General features: G+C 31.9%; 1 protein-coding gene across 3 annotated transcripts in view; it reads left to right on the forward strand.

Moving 5' to 3' along the window:
• The first annotated feature begins 10851 nt into the window (after window positions 1-10851).
• Window positions 10852-15214, forward strand: part of LOC127732126 (gastrula zinc finger protein XlCGF8.2DB-like) — a 40671-nt gene continuing 36308 nt past the window's right edge. Inside the window, exon 1 of one of the 3 annotated variants that reach the window (XM_052241202.1) lies at window positions 10852-11021. The gene's annotated coding sequence lies outside the window, so the exon portion shown is untranslated. Of the gene's footprint in view, window positions 11022-14714; window positions 14817-15214 lie in introns of those variants that run through there. The other 2 variants (XM_052241201.1, XM_052241200.1) reach the window with 2 other exon arrangements.

Consider the following 15214-nt stretch of genomic DNA (forward strand, 5'->3'; position numbering starts at 1 on the left):
TAAATTAGTCAAAATAAATGAAATTTCAATCGACTCCTTACAGACGTTGTTGTTCCTAAATCACAATTTTAACCATGATTTTTAATTGTTTGCTTTAAAAATAAATATCTTTCAAACTAATAGATATTCAGAAACCTGGCCCATGATCATAAAAAATACAAGATGTTTGCCCACACGCCTTCCATTAAACACAAATACTATTGTTGCTTTGAATCATTAATGCAAAAATGACCACGTGAAGAGACCGTGTATATTTTCGCCTAACATATTTCATTTTCGTTGTCGCAATAATTTAAAGTTTACGTATATCTTGGAAAAAGTAATAATTGAAACATACTCATATTTTCTTATATCAATAATCACGGGTAGATTAAAAAATCGATTTTTAAGCAGTTATATTTACTGTTATTGCTAGAGAATTCGAAAGGAAGTAAAATGGTTCTTGTTGTAGATCAATGTTATTTCTTAACATTTATACCAAATTAAAAAAAAAAAAGAATAAGAGAAAATTTTACAGAGAATTGTTTTTTTTTCTTCTATAGTTTATACTTATTCAAATATTGCACATTTATACGGTTTTTTCTTAAGTTTTTTTAAAGAAAGAAAAAAATAATAAATTCCTCACCATAATATCGTTTTTATTTTGTTTACCAATTGAAATTTGAAATGCTTTGATAAAATTCAAATTATATTGTACCTGTTTCGATTTTCAACTCAAAAATAAAAATACTCACAAGTACAGCAGATTTTTTTCTTTCAAAATAGAAAATATTACATCCTGGTTTATTTTTTTCATTTGTCAAACATTTTCACAAATATGAATTTTGCTCCTGTTTGGAGAATTTATATGTTTTAATTTGTTTGGCAAAATGAATAATGCATCGATGTGGAACATTTTCATTCTTCACTTTTGACAACGATATTGAAAAATGTTTAAATAACGTACATCTTTTTCATTCTTTATTCATCCAAATAACAGGTTAAATATGAATAGTTCATATCACACACAGTACACACGTATACAACCCTAACTTGAATGTCCTTAAAAAGTAGTTTACTTAAAGGAGTATTAGCTGTCAAATTCATGTTCACTGATTTGACTCAAATTCTTATATTTGATTTATAACTTACTAAAACCATGGAAGTATTATATTGACAGGAACTCCAACAAGCGGACTTCAAACGTTTATAGTGCGATGCCGCAAAATCGTTAAGTATCTGTTAATTAACTCGACATGTCTTATGGATGCATGGGTTCCGATCAAATTTTTGGAACCTCGTGAATAATCGTAACTACGGAACATACCGAAATAACCGGATGTGTACTTAATTGTCAAGGAAATGACATTTACCGACCATGTGAATTACAAATATAATGTCAGTTTTTACGGGTTTTGCTGCTTAATAACAAATAAAAAGAAAAGAAACGAAATTCCCGCGACTGTTTTCACCGATTAAAAAAACAAACAAAAAAACTGAAGAGTAAAAAAACTCAAAAGCCATAAATATTTCAGTTTAAGGGGTTAAAGAGCTTTAATCCGAAAAAATATCAAATAATTTGATTTATTGTTTACTGAAAGTCCAATGGCAAATATTTCATGCAATTAAACAAGAAACAAAAACATAAATTGCTTAGCATACGGTGTAAGATGTTTCAGAACTGTTAAGCTTTTAAACACATAAATAAATTCTAATTTGGTTTCCATGATAAAAAAAAATTAAACTGCTTAAGGCCCATCATCATGGTGATCGTTCTTTAAATGCATCCAGAAATATTTAAAGCCATCCGTAAAAATTAATCTGTCAGACGTCAGAGTAATCTCGGACTAGGTTGAATGTTTAAGGTTGTTTACAACTTTGGATTAATTATAAAAGGTGTAACAATTCATCTGCATGTCTCGTAACCTGATATTGCTATGTAGAGGTCATCACATGCGTGTAATTATTAACCTCTTTAAGTCCTTAAAACATATTTGATAAATAAGTTAATAACATTTAACGATATTTTACGATAGAGAAAACCATAAATATTTGTGTTCCACTCGATAAAAGTTTACAATCTTTAACTTAAAATTTTAGTTATCATGCACCATCCGGCTCAATACAAGCGCATCACATTATTTTCTGCAAACACTCTACTTCAGAATCATGTAATTTTCATAATCGGATATTTCCCGATTTCCAAGTTCCAATGATTAAAACATACTCAACAAAACTAAAAATAAGCTTGCCCTCTTTCCGAATGCAGTTAATTTTCTTATGTCATTCTGTTAAATATGGACCGATTTTTTCGATCTTTTCAGCTTTGTTCTTCATTAATTGAACGGAAACAGGTGTTGTTATTCATGTGGCGATTCACAAATAACCACGGGAGTTTCCGTGTTTATTTACATTGGTAGGTAGATAAGACAATCGATACCAAATCACGTGATAAGACCAGCTTCAGTTTAAGAACAGGCGAAGGCGGCATCACAGATACCCCACAAAGGAGTTACTAGTATCACGTACTTGACAAACTGAGTCGGAACCTTTTATTTTCTTAAAGAAATCAGTGGGATGGGGATGTGCTAATTTTTCGTTGGAGTTCCTGTCAATATAATACTTCCATGCTAAAACGTATATCCAAATTCTAAAAAGTCTAAAATAAACAATTTACGATGCGTGGACTCGATTATATATATATCAGCATTTCGTGTGTATTTTAGCTTAGATACCATCTAATTTACCATCGAGGTGATCTCTGAAGACTGCCGACGGTCAAATAACCCGATATAAACACAAATATAGATATAAATAGATAGCGAACATGTGCAATTGAATTTTTCTAGGTCTGTTTGATTTCTAGGTTAAACAAATTTCTAAATCATCGTTTTACCTGTATAAGAATGAGTCTATGTGGATCGAATCAGTCAACCAAATGGTTTACCCTTGTTTCACATTCAATGTTGACATTCTTTTCCTTTAAATAGCTGAACACGACTAGCTTATGCGCAACCCATCTTTAGCTAAGGGTTTAAATAGAAGGTCACATGAATACGGATTCAATGAGGTCGAATTATTCACTTGCAAGTGAATAATTCATCAGTTTCTTAGATTATTTTGACAAAATTGAAACAAACTGGCTGCTAAAAGCGATTTATTATTTCACTATTTCACTTTCATTTATGATTGAACAAAAAAAAATATTTTCTTTTATATCTCGTAGCTAATGCCCTTTTAAAGAAATGAAAATAATTAACCATTGGAGAATTTAAAAAATATTTTCGACAAATTGAAAAAGTTAAAAATCTACTATTGAAACAAATTTAAATTTGTTCTACATATGTAAAACGAAAAATGGAAAAATGGTGCAGTTGTCGCATTTTCAATGTTGAATTTTTTTAAAGCAAAATGAGAAATGAGAAATGAACCATTTTTCATTTTTAATTAATAATGTCATGAAAAATGTTTCACATTGGAGCATTTTCATTTTTCAATCTTTAATGTCAAATCAAAAAATCATTACGGTGAACAATCTCAATACATTGTTTTTGCTTTTTATATTGAGAATAAAACAAGTTTTTTTTTCTAAAAACAAAACCAATTTTCTTGTTTTAATGTTCATATTCTGTGGACGAAATGAATTAATTTTTGCACTATTATTATATTGTTCATTTCATTTCAAAATCGAAAAATTAAATTTCATTTCCAAACTGGTTGAGAAATTTGTTTTTCTACTTTTGTTCAATACAAGTCACTTTCAAAATTGCAGAGCAATTTGCAAAATCTATTTCTCTGAATAGAATGACAAATGTTTGGCGTAAATTAATGAACATGGACGATGAAGCCTCTATTTGTTTTCGTTTAGCGAATATATGAAGGGTAGCGGGCATGAATGCCATGTGATTTCGAGAGATAAAAAACACAAAAGAAATATGCACTGCCAGATAATTACAATCTCAGGATGACAATTTGGCCGATATCTAAAAGGTATTTGAGCAAAAAATGAATCCATTTGCGCCAATACTTCATTTGCGCCAATTAACAATCATACAATTGCGCCAATAAAACGACATACAATTGTGCCAATCTTATCGATTTATTGATTTTTACTTATATATATATATATATATATATACAAGTCTAAATTGAAAACAACGTTCAAACCTATGATTGCGTTGGATAAAAACCGCAATTTTTATACGTGTGCATGTAAAACAATTTCGTGGTAGAGGGGTCTAAATACAGCACAAACAACAATTTCCAAAAGACCAAAAAGAGTGAAAAAGTATATTTTAACAAAACGCATTTGACTAACAGGTCGAACAACTGATGTTCTTAAACCCTGCTGACTGCCAGATATATATATATATATATATATCTGTAGGATAAGCAGTAATTTTGTTATACTTTGGTTGAGGTGAGGTCAATATCTGTGTAAGGTGACCAGAGGTAACCAAATCCAATATCTATGTAAGGTGAACAGATGTTTTCAAAGTCAATATATGTGTGAGATAACCAGAGAGAATAAAAGACAGCATCTGTGTATTTAGGACCAGAGGTTACTTAGTCAATATCTGTGTAAATAAGGTGACCAGAGGTAACCAAAGTCAATATATCTGTCAGGTGTCCTATTGCAATCACAGTAAATGCATGTGTTAGGTGACTAAAGTTAACCAAATTCAATATTTATGAAAAGTGACCAGAGGTGACCAATGTCAACATTTGTATTAAGTAACAAGAAGTAACCAAGGCGAATATTTGGTGTAAGCAAAGTCAATATCTATGTAAGGTGACCAGAGGTAACCAAAGTCAATATATCTGTGTAAGGTGACCAGAGGTAACCAAAGTCAATATATCTGTGTAAGGTGACCAGAGGTAACCAAAGTCAATATCTGCGTAAGGTGACAGAGGTCACTAAAGTCGATATCTGGAATATCTGCATAACCTGGTTGGAAGTAACCTTTGTCTTCTTTTTATACGCCCGTTTAATGTTCATATTCTGTGGACGAAATGAATTAATTTTTGCACTATTATTATATTGTTCATTTCATTTCAAAATCGAAAAATTAAATTTCATTTCCAAACTGGTTGAGAAATTTGTTTTTCTACTTTTGTTCAATACAAGTCACTTTCAAAATTGCAGAGCAATTTGCAAAATCTATTTCTCTGAATAGAATGACAAATGTTTGGCGTAAATTAATGAACATGGACGATGAAGCCTCTATTTGTTTTCGTTTAGCGAATATATGAAGGGTAGCGGGCATGAATGCCATGTGATTTCGAGAGATAAAAAACACAAAAGAAATATGCACTGCCAGATAATTACAATCTCAGGATGACAATTTGGCCGATATCTAAAAGGTATTTGAGCAAAAAATGAATCCATTTGCGCCAATACTTCATTTGCGCCAATTAACAATCATACAATTGCGCCAATAAAACGACATACAATTGTGCCAATCTTATCGATTTATTGATTTTTACTTATATATATATATATATATACAAGTCTAAATTGAAAACAACGTTCAAACCTATGATTGCGTTGGATAAAAACCGCAATTTTTATACGTGTGCATGTAAAACAATTTCGTGGTAGAGGGGTCTAAATACAGCACAAACAACAATTTCCAAAAGACCAAAAAGAGTGAAAAAGTATATTTTAACAAAACGCATTTGACTAACAGGTCGAACAACTGATGTTCTTAAACCCTGCTGACTGCCAGATATATATATATATATATATATCTGTAGGATAAGCAGTAATTTTGTTATACTTTGGTTGAGGTGAGGTCAATATCTGTGTAAGGTGACCAGAGGTAACCAAATCCAATATCTATGTAAGGTGAACAGATGTTTTCAAAGTCAATATATGTGTGAGATAACCAGAGAGAATAAAAGACAGCATCTGTGTATTTAGGACCAGAGGTTACTTAGTCAATATCTGTGTAAATAAGGTGACCAGAGGTAACCAAAGTCAATATATCTGTCAGGTGTCCTATTGCAATCACAGTAAATGCATGTGTTAGGTGACTAAAGTTAACCAAATTCAATATTTATGAAAAGTGACCAGAGGTGACCAATGTCAACATTTGTATTAAGTAACAAGAAGTAACCAAGGCGAATATTTGGTGTAAGCAAAGTCAATATCTATGTAAGGTGACCAGAGGTAACCAAAGTCAATATATCTGTGTAAGGTGACCAGAGGTAACCAAAGTCAATATATCTGTGTAAGGTGACCAGAGGTAACCAAAGTCAATATCTGCGTAAGGTGACAGAGGTCACTAAAGTCGATATCTGGAATATCTGCATAACCTGGTTGGAAGTAACCTTTGTCTTCTTTTTATACGCCCGTTTACGGGACGTATTATGGTATACCGTTGACCGTCTGTCCGTCCGTCCGTCTGTCCGTCCGTCCGTCCGTCCGTCCGTCCGTCCGTCCGTCCGTCCGTCGTCAACATGTCGGACATTAATTCAACAACACTTTAACCAATATGCATGAAACTTTAGTGAATTGTTTATTTCTAGTGACGTGAGCTCCCTTTCGTTTTTTATAAATTTGGGATTTACCGTTTCCGAGTTTTGGGGTATTTTTCATTAAAAAAGGGGGGATTTTCCAGTTTTTGGACAATAACTCAAAAACAATTTCACCAATTTGCATGAAACGTTTGTGAGTTGTTTATATCTATTGATGTGAGCTCCCTTTCGTTTTTTATAAATTTCGGATTTACCGTTTCAGATTTATGGGGTTTTATTCATTACAAAAAGGGGGATTTTCCAGTTTTCGGACAATAACTCAAAAATGCTTTCAGCATTTTTTATGAAACTTTGGTAAATTGTTTATATCTATTTTTGTAAGCTCCCTTTTAATTTTTATAAATTTTCGAATTTAGGTTTCCGAGTTATAAGATTTTATTTGTTTATAGTCTGACAACAGATTTACTAAGCATTGCGCAACAGCACAGTGTATTGCACAACAGCAAGAAATCTTTTAATCGAATATAAATTCAATTCATATAACCAATTTCAAGTTCTTTGACTCCATTTATTCAGAAACCTATAATATGTCAAATATTTAATTACAATCCAAATTCAGACCTGTATCAAGCTTGAATATTGTGTCCATTTTTGCCCAACTGTTCAGGATTGGACCTCTGCGGGCGTATCCAGCTGCGCTCAGCGAAGCAGTTTATTTATTATGTCGATCGGAAGTTCTATGTCATTATCCGTTTGTTTTTAAGGTAGATATATATTAAATGTATTACCTTACCTATTATAAAGGTAGATATATATTAAATGTATTACCTTACCTATTATACTTCTTTCTTTTATGACAAACTATCAAACTATCATACCATTTATTTATCGTCATATACATATTCTATGAATGACATTGGCGATTTTTTTTTTCTTATACCTATTTTTATATCTAGTTTTATTCTTATGAGCCTATCGCACAACATTTTGTACTTATGCTTTAAATTTTTCAAGTTTCTGTTTTGTCCTGTAAGGATAAACGGCCATTCAGAATATTTCGCTGTTCAAGAAATAATATATGTCACCATCACAAATGTATGAAGCAATCATCTGCTATAATAAATACATATTCTATAACTGGCTACGTTGAACTAAAGTTTCTGTAATTAACAAGTTGCTCATGTCGTTACTGTACTTTACTCAAGCTCTCCAATGTAAATAAGTGCACTTTAATTTATTTTTATTTTTAGAACCTTATATAACTGCGCAGAATAACACGTGCTATTAAAAGAAGTTATCTCTCGGCATCTTTCAGCGTAACCACAAATTTAAGGTGTTTCCCTCGGTTTTGGTTTGTTACCCGGATTTGTTTTCGCTCAATCGATTTATGACTTTTGAGCATCGGTATACCACTGTTGCCTTAATTTATCCTTATCCTTGGCGGATATTTACAAAATGTGTAATTCTTTGGAAAAATACTGAAAATTTGACTATTTATGTTTTGGAAGGATGAAATATTCATGTTTTTAAAATAATTTTGCCGAAAACTTAAGAAAGCAGGTAATATTGAACTTAGAAAAGAAAATATACCTACTGACTTGGAAACTTTAATGTACGGTAATGATATGTTTAATATGAACATAAACACGCTAATTTTTACAAAAGTGCAGAATTATATCAAAGAGACCAATCGCTTTTCATAGTGTATAGACATTATGGTTAAATATATAACAATAATAATGTAATTACTTTTTGTTGACTTCGAATGAAATTGTTCATTTTTTCCAAAGACATGAATCATCAATTTGATTTATATATAAAATCCCATCAGTTGACAACAACAATTTAATTTAATTGCTTTAAAATAATAACTTACCTTTTGAGTGAATATTCATTCCAAATTTAAAACAACCTACTAGGTCTATCATAAATAAATTTACGGTCAACTCGACTTTTAGAAATCGATGAGCCATCCCGTTTAAATTCTTGATAATTTCATGTCTCCATATTAATATTGTTTATGATGTTATTATTATGTATTTCATTTTGTTCGGTTATTTATTATTTGTATGTAATGGAGAAGACGTTCTAAGTTGCAAAACTTGTGTCTAATCCTATTGTCAATGTTTTTGGACAATAAAATATGTTTAAACTAGCAGGTAAGACAAAAGTTTCTTAATCTGAAAATTCAACCTACAATTAAGGTGTTTCCAGGTGCAGACAAACGTATTGTAAAATATTATCACAACAATTATAAAAAAACTAAGTGTATGTGTTATCTGCAATCAACTCCTAATTAACTTTCAAATACTACTATTCATAGTGACAGTTATAACAATTTAGGGAAGTTTTTATTTCTGGCCGAGAAGGCACGTAATTAAATTCATTTATAAATGCTTAATATGTGTTATATTTTATCATACTCTGCTGTACTGTTATATGGGTATACTTACTGATATGATTATTTGACTAATTGTTTAAATGTAAATATATTTCACTGATGTAATTGAATATTTGTAATATTTATATTCTATAAGTTGTATTGCTTACGAATAAAAGATTATTATTATTATACTAGTGTGTAGATTTGATTTAAAAGCTAATATATTGTATTCAAGGAAAATTGAAGAAGTGAGTAGGAATGTGAATCGAGAATAAGGAAGGAGGACATGTCAAGGTCTCTTTTTTCTTTTCTCATGAGGAATCACAAATTATCCGTATACAAGCACGGTGGTAATAAATGTACTATTATGATAATAATATTATAAGCAAGAAGGTCACCATTTAAGGAATGACTTATCTTTTTCTGTCTGTGAAGAAATAACATAAAAAATGTGGTGCACACTGAATAAAAAACGTTGGTGACGTCACGGTCACATGACAAAATTATGTCTATGAGCTGATAGACAAAACACTTTCAGCCAATCAGAAGACGTGTTACATCCAAAATTAAATTATTAATTCATATATTCAAGTGAAGCAGAGGAAGGTTAAACCATTAATATTTCTTTCTTTTACATGATGCCATTTTTTTTATTTGTGTGTTTTATTTTTTAATTTGCCATATGTAATTTGGATCTTATTACTTATTCCCTTTGAATTCTAATATTAATAATTAAAAAAAAAAAAATTTAATATGAGTAGATGACAAATATTCTAAAATATGACACAAAACTATTCAAATATTGGGTATATAATTTTATATTCAGTCATATTGATTCTGCTAATTCTTAAAAGTACTAGTATATAATGAGAGAGAAATATTTTAGATTTTACTCATTGAATAAAATTAAGAATGGAAACGGGGAATGCGTCAAAGAGAAAACAACCCGACCAAAGAGCAGAAAACCGTCCAAGGCCACCAATGGGTCATCAACACAGCGAGAAAATCCCGCGGGGCTTCAACTGGCCTCTTAACAATAATGTAAACTAGTTCAGCAAAAATGGAAGTCCCACTAAACTCCGAAACAAATACTACTTTAAGAAGTCAAGACCAATTAAAAATATTTTTTGACAGTTGAAGCTGCTTTATAAGTTAATACTATATGTATAATTAAAGAAAAATTAACTCCCTATGTAAATTATTTAAATGCCTTCGTGTATCCCTTATTCTTTTCCATCGATTGATTTCTTTTTTTTTTAATCTTGCTTTTTTTTTTGCGATTTTTCTTTATTTAATATAGCTGTTATGCTACGGTTACGCTTCCGATTTTCAAACTAGAAAGGCCGAAAATTTTCATAGTAGACAATGTTCATTTGTACCCAAACAGAAGGCAAAAGCACATGTAAAATACAACTACATGCGGACAAGTTGCTGATTCCACTTAGGAATTGGTATATTTGCATTATATTTTAGGAGCATGTATAGTCCTATTGTAATGGCTGTCGTCATGATAATACAATGCGGCCACTATGCAAATTAGCAAAGTTTCCCAAATTTAATTTGCCATAACCTCTGCTTCGCATGGGGTTGATATCGTTTCAAAAGTCAGCCGCGGCCGATGGCCGGTTACTGTGGCTTTACCACCGGGGACGCCTAAGTAGGTTCTTCGCCCGTCTGTCGTTGCATCCCAAGGCCGAGGTGCATAAAGTATCGTTACATTTTTGGGAGAGATTATGCTGAATTTAAATTAACGAACAATTATCATACCGTAGTGGTGCAATTTTGAGCCATTTTGCAATTATAAATTTTTACTTTTGCTTATGGTTTTAATATAATGAGTCGAGATTTAAGTAAACTTGAAGTTTAATTTAAATACATACGCACTGATTCACACAAAATGCATTAATTTACTATATTTACACCCAAAATCTTTCAACCACTAAATTAAGATTCAGATCAGCGAGTTTTATTTAGAGGCGGAGACTATATATAGTATGCTACTGCACCACTTACTGCACAATTAATTTCGCATACACACAAAGGTCCAGGACGAAAAATAAAATATATTTCAGTTTGTGATGATGAAGGTACTCATGTTTTGCCAATTTGAAAAGTTAATCGGAGATGTGTTACAGAGTTGGCTTGGATTTATTTTTAGTGTAATGAAAACTGATAGTAAGTAAGTAAATTTTATTTAAAGACGGCATGTATATGTACACAATAACAGAGAAAACATGAGCTCTGATGAGCTCTTTAACCGACTATATTTATATATCATATAAAAATCATGCAACTTGATAATATTTACTGGCAACTTGTGAAAAAAATCACTGTAAAGTCCGTGTCAGTCCTATAAATCTTCAAAAGTAAATGATTTAAAATCTGGTTTTTTTTAATTACGCGCCCCTTATTTTACAGCGTTTGTCTATCTTTCTAGTATATAAAATCTGTCAATTAATTTCAGAATTTATGCTTTTGCAATTATCAAGTTGCCCTTTCTAGTTTCGGACTAATGTTATTTTTTTTTAACAAGATGAATTCAAGGTGATGGAGTAAATATGTAACCGCAAATGGTCAGGTGTTCTATTCACAAAGACAAAAGCATTATTGTCCCCCGCGCAATGCGTTGCGGGGGACATAGAAATACCGGGCGTTCGTCCGTCCGTCCGGTCTTGTTAGCGCTCTAACGTGTACAGTTCTTGCCAGATTTTTGTGAAACTTATATCATAGGTTTATATCAGCAATGTCTTGGACGAGTTCGAAAATCAGTGCCGATCAATTATTTTCAAAAGAGTTATGCCCCTTGGAAACATTAATTATATGGAAAATTGCATCGTTTGCGCTCTCATGTGTTCAATTCTTGCCAGATTTTTATGAAACTTATATTATAGGTTAATACCAGCAATGTCTTGGACGAGTTCGGAAATCAGTGCCGATCAATAATTTTTAAAAAAGTTATGCCCCTTGGAAATATTGATTATATGGAAAATTGCATTGTTAGCACTCTCATGTGTGCAATTCTTGCCAGAATTTTATGAAACTTATATCATATGTTTATATCAGCAATGTCTTTGATACTTTCGAAAATAAGTGCTGATCAAATATTTTTAACTAATATAGGGCAATGGTGTTGATTAAAAATTACGCTATTCCATGCCCTTTTGTTTTCCACATAAGGGAGCTACCATTTGATTTTTATGGGGGGGGGGGGCTAGGATGAAAAATTTTGTCCTGCCTATTTATTTTCCCCTCTTTTCGGTCCTGCCTTTTTAATTTTCACTCTATTCGGTCCTGCCTTCTTTTTTTTTTAGTTTATCCTGACTTTTTATACATATATTGTCATCCTGCCTTTTTTTTTGTGGCAAATAATCTCATCCTGCCTTTTTTTTTACTCAAAAATCCTGTTCTACCTATTTTTTTCAAATTTTATCCCCCCCCCCCCCCCCCCCCCCCCATAAAAATCAAATGGTAGCTCCCTAATTATTACCAATAATTAACAAGTTCCGGGTCGAATCCGATACCGATACCAATAGTATATGTCACATTGGTCCGAGAACACAGATATCGTTCTTTGATTTTCATTGTTACAAATATAGTCCCTTGTGTGGACAGTGTGTTACTTGCAATTTTTTTTATACCCTTTCCAAATTTATTTATTCATGTTTTTTGCCTCAAATAGCAAGTAGGGGGATGAAATTACACGGTAAAAAAATTTGGTAAGTAAAGTAGTGATTTGGTCCAGCTAAAAAAGGTTAAAAATTAGTATTTCGGAAGCTGTCAAAAGAATTCAAGACCCCCTTAACATAAAATTGTCCATATTTTGAGTTAGAGCTGATGAACTTTTCTATAATTTTGATATAATTTGTCCCAAAAGTAGTACACCACACTGTAAAAATATTATTGAGAAAGCGCAGGTGGGATTTTTTTAATTTTCAATTATTGTCTAAAAGAAATGCACTACGAAATAACTGTGTTCTCGGGTCACCTGTTACCTGTTACCTAATCTGTACGTTTCGCCTCTGTCAGGCGCACCACCAAACGGTGTATTTGGGACTTGCTATATACAAGGGTCATAATCAAACCTGAACTTCGTCATTATACAGGGATTGACACTATACTAAATTCAATCATTGACCAAAAAAATATATCTATACAAGTAGTTTCCGGTTGTAGTAAGAAAACCAGGACGAATTCAAACAGAAAGATTTTGAAAGCAGAGAAAACTGTGCACCTTATAATCAACATGACGTTATCAAATGACAATACGAATACTAAAAATCCAGGCTGAAAATGAGGCGTAGGTACTTTAATTCAGTCACGGACCTGCGATGTCGAGGGTGTGTTCTAGTTCTTTATTAAACATATATAATGACAATATCTTTAAAAGTAGTCTGTGATTAGTTTAACAAAAAATCTTACGACTATGATCGTAAGTCATGAACAATTCAGTATACATACGATCAACTTTAGTCGTAAGATTTTTTGTGAAACTGATCACAGGGTACTAGTTAAAAGTTCAGAGAAATTAATAGTAGTTGTGGAATACTTTCAGGAATCCTCGTAGAAACGATATTTGACCTTTTTGTGTATTTTCTGAAGCCAGGGCATGCATAATAGGCCATTGCTGGGACTCTGTGGAACGTACGGCCTAGAATATAAAAGAATTTATACTTTCACTCCTAAGAGCATACTTATAGTATTTACGTCATACCACTATCACATTGTACACTGCTTTGTCAGCTGGAACGGGCACAACACGCTTTCCGATTACATGACGTATCAGTATTCATACATTTAGTGCGATAAGAATCAAATACTTTTTTATCCGATTTTTCTCGTTTACACAAGTCTTTTCCAATAGGACAAACGAGCATTTCTTTAATTTCGATAGTGGACGATATTTTGCTTCTTTTTACAGAAATTTTATAACTTCTCGGTCTTGTCTATGAAAAAAATATTATACTTGTTATATAAACGGATATACAGGAAGTGCCTCTGTTCTTGAACGATGTTGAGGTACCCCGTAATAGCATGTTCATAAGGAACACATACTAGTAGTAATTGTGATGTTTCACAGTCTCTTGTTGCAGAAGAAATATATATATTTTTCTAAACGACCTCCGATGTAATTGGTTTATATAAAAAAAACATCTACTGAATTTAGTTCTATAGCAAGTAATATGTTCCATGTTATCAAAATAAGGATGTACACAGGTTTGACTGAGTAGTATTTGTAATTGTGTTTTTTTTTTTTTTGGTCTTTTGGTCTGTTTTATTTTTGGCCAGGTGTTATCTGTTATATTACACTTGTGAATTTTGATTGGCCCGTTGTTAGCTTCTTTCTCTTTTTATGGGCGTTAGAGTTTTCAAGTATGCTTGATAGAATTGAAGAATCTGTACCTCTGTTAACGTATTTTATTTTTAAGAAAATGCCTTGTATGAATAGGAAGGAACAGCCATAATAACAAAAAGCTGCAATGATACGTGCACACTTAAACGTTATATGATCACCAGTAAACATTAACGGCATTTTGACAAGTATATCACAGTTATTCCTTGAACAGTCTATGGTGACAAATCATTATATCATTGGCGGATCTATGGGGAGGGGGTGTTCCGGGGGTGGACCCCCCCCCCTTTTTCGATTTTTTTTGTTCTTTTACTAATTATGTGAACTTTTCGTGGTGTTCTGGGGTTGCAACCCCCTTTCCCCCTTTTTCAAAATGGCTGGATCCACGCCGGAAAATTAAACTTTATTCTGTATACCTTACAGCTATTTTTCAGCATATAACACATACATTCCAATGAACATTTAATATGTAAGAGTTTTAAACTACATGTATACCTGTGGTACACAATGTAAGAAGCTTAATACATGTATATTGACAGTTACGGTTGAAGACTTTGCGTTCGATAATTGTATTATTAACTATATGGATTTGTCATGACAAAAGAGTGGTCAGTTTCTAGACAGGTCAGTTTATAATATTTTTGAAATGTAATACTTTAAAATTTATTTACTTGAGTACAGGAAGACGAGTTATGATTTTTTTATGTTTACTTGTGTTTGTACGAAGGGTAGGGGACTCATAGATGAATTATAAAGCATTATACCATATAATATATATATATATATATATATATATATAATTACATTACATGTATGTTTCATTATAATACGTTATTTTGATTGGCTAACAGCAATCTCGCGTCATTCTAAAATCAAACTTCATTTCAAATTCATGACGACACGAGCTTCCACAATAAAGTGCACAGGTAAACAAATGAAAAACTTGATATAAATCGTGTTTTCATGATCCTAGCAAAAAATGTAATTAAAAGTATTGAATGCTTCTTTAAGTAATTTTATAG

The sequence above is a fragment of the Mytilus californianus genome, unplaced genomic scaffold (genome assembly GCF_021869535.1).
Source record: "Mytilus californianus isolate M0D057914Y unplaced genomic scaffold, xbMytCali1.0.p SCAF_22, whole genome shotgun sequence".
NCBI lineage: Eukaryota > Metazoa > Mollusca > Bivalvia > Mytilida > Mytilidae > Mytilus > Mytilus californianus.